Source organism: Egretta garzetta, unplaced genomic scaffold (genome assembly GCF_000687185.1).
Source record: "Egretta garzetta isolate BGI_Z169 unplaced genomic scaffold, ASM68718v1 scaffold231, whole genome shotgun sequence".
NCBI classification, from domain to species: Eukaryota; Metazoa; Chordata; class Aves; order Pelecaniformes; family Ardeidae; genus Egretta; species Egretta garzetta.
The window spans coordinates 4,373,442-4,375,878 of record NW_009258727.1 but is presented as its reverse complement, the minus strand read 5'-3'; positions in this window follow the sequence as shown (position 1 = coordinate 4,375,878).

Sequence of the window (2,437 nt, the reverse complement as noted above, 5' to 3'; positions counted from 1 at the left end):
CACATAGCCTGAATTTGAGACAGCAGCCTAGGCAAAAAGGACACTGTCACCCAATGTCCTCCGTCCCCTTCAATAAATACTAGCCTCTCTGCCGTTTTAAAATGCTACCTGTCGTTGGACAGCCTCTGTGAATAACGATGAAATTGGTTCTGCAATTTGTCTAGCTTGGTAAGGATGAGTTCATACATAGCACATCATATTTGCTGTCTGAAAGCTTGGGGACAGCCTATGCTAAGTGGGGAGAGGTGTACCTCCAAACAGCGGTATCTTCTGTGTATCTTAGGCACCTGTCATCGGAGCGAATGGGATAGGCTGGATGACCTGGAGGCAGCCGTGTCTCCCCATGAATTACAGAATGAGCCTAGCAGACTAGATCAAACACATAACCTTTACAAAGACAAATCTAAGTGATAATTCCAGCATTTGTGAGCTGGAGGGTGAGTGGACTGAGAGAAAAACTTTTCATATCCTTCTGTCTTCTGCTGTGACACAGAATTCAATCTCGATATAGTCTTAAAATAAACACCAGAGAGGAATTATTTGGTCAAACATAGACCTCTGCAGAGATATCTGAACTAGTTGCCTGCTTTTCCTTTGTAGCCCATAGACAGAAAGGGATACTCTTAGGTTCCTGTTCCTAGGTGATACATTTCATAGAATCATAGAATCATTTGGTTGGAAAAGGCCTTTAAGATCATTGAATCCAACCATACCTGTCCACCACTAAACCATGTCCCTAAGCACCTCATCTACCCGTCTTTTAAATACCTCCAGGGATGGGGACTCAACCACTTCCCTGGGCAGCCCATTCCAGTGCCTGATAGCCCCTTCTGTGAAGAAATTTTCCCTAATGTCCAACCTAAACCTGCCCTGGCACAACTTGAGGCCACTTCCTCTTGTCCTATCACTTGTTACTTGGGAAAAGAGACCAACACCCACCTCGCTACCCCCTCCTGTCAGGCAGTTGTAAAGGGCGATAAAGTCTCCCCTCAGCCTCCTCTTCTCCAGGCTGAACAACCCCAGTTCCCTCAGCCGCTCCTCGTATGATTTGTGCTCCAGACCCCTCACCAGCTTTGTTGCCCTTCTCTGGACACGCTCCAGCGCCTCAATGTCCTTCTTGTAGTGAGGGGCCCAAAACTGAACACAGCGTTCGAGGTGTGGTCATGCTAAAGTAGGAGGCTTAAATGAGTTAGATAAATTGTGCCTTCAAAGTGTTCCCTTTCTCTTCATTTCATTTGGAAAGGGAGGATGGCATATGTACAAAACCCAAAATGAAAACAATAAAATAAATAAAGTAAAATAAAACACACAAAAAGCCAGCTTTGTGTCTAGCCTATTTTCTGACTCTTCAAACTTATTTGTAGTCTTATTTCTTTTTTTTGTATTTTTATGAATTCAAATTTTAAGGTGACCGCTGTCTGAGGAGGTGGGTACTGAAAACACCTTTACAAGTGCTCTGTAGCTGGCACCTAACTGTAGGGCAGGAGTGAGGGAGTGAGGCTAAATGCTGCAGAAAAGTACACCGCGCCGCTGGCACTGGAACCTGAAGAGCCCACCTTTCTCTTCTGCAAAAGTAATGCTGTACAAGTTGTGGCTTAAAATGTTATTTTTTAAATAGTGTGTATGGTACAGTGGCATCTTATGCATATAAAGTATGTATGTATGTACGAGCATTTCTGTATGTGCACACCCATGTGCGTGCAGGTACATGAATTGCCCATAAGCTGGTCACCGTGGAATTCCCGCTTGGAGAAAGCAGGGTGATGTAGTGGCCTGTCTGTCACTACAGTCTGCAGCAGAGAAGCACTCTATCCTAAATTTATCAATTTCTGTATTTGGAATTTATTATAAATGTATGGAATTTATATTGAAGCATTATACAAAAAGTACCCTAGATAGCAAGCATTTTTAATCTTTTCTGGATTTTCGGAGTAATTTTTTGCCCACCTAGTCAAAGTCAGCATCACTATCTTCTGCCGTAACCGAACGGTCCTAGGTACCACCTACCGTGGAGCATCGCCACAGACTGGACAGACTGGCGATGGTGGCAGGAGCTGGAATGGGAAGTGGCGGTTGAGGGAGAAAGCACAAGCGCTTGGCCAAGCCCATCAGATCAGAGGATCTGGGAGCAAAACACGACACTTGCTTTGCAATATGCCAGTCTGGGACCCGAGAGACACTACGGTTCGCCAGAGCAAGTCCTCATTAGGATCCATTAAGATCAGTACTGCCCGTGCGACGTGCCCAGGGACTCAAAGCACCACGTGAAATGCACGATCCGCTTGGGCTGGGGCGAGGGCGAGACTTTTAGGCCATCTGTTAAAAAGCTTTGGGAGAAACCAGGCTGGGGCTCGCCAGGGGCCGGTGGGCTTGCTGAGGGCCAGTGGGGATTGCCGCGGGCCGGAGGGGCTTGCTGAGGGCCGGTGGGGATTGCCGC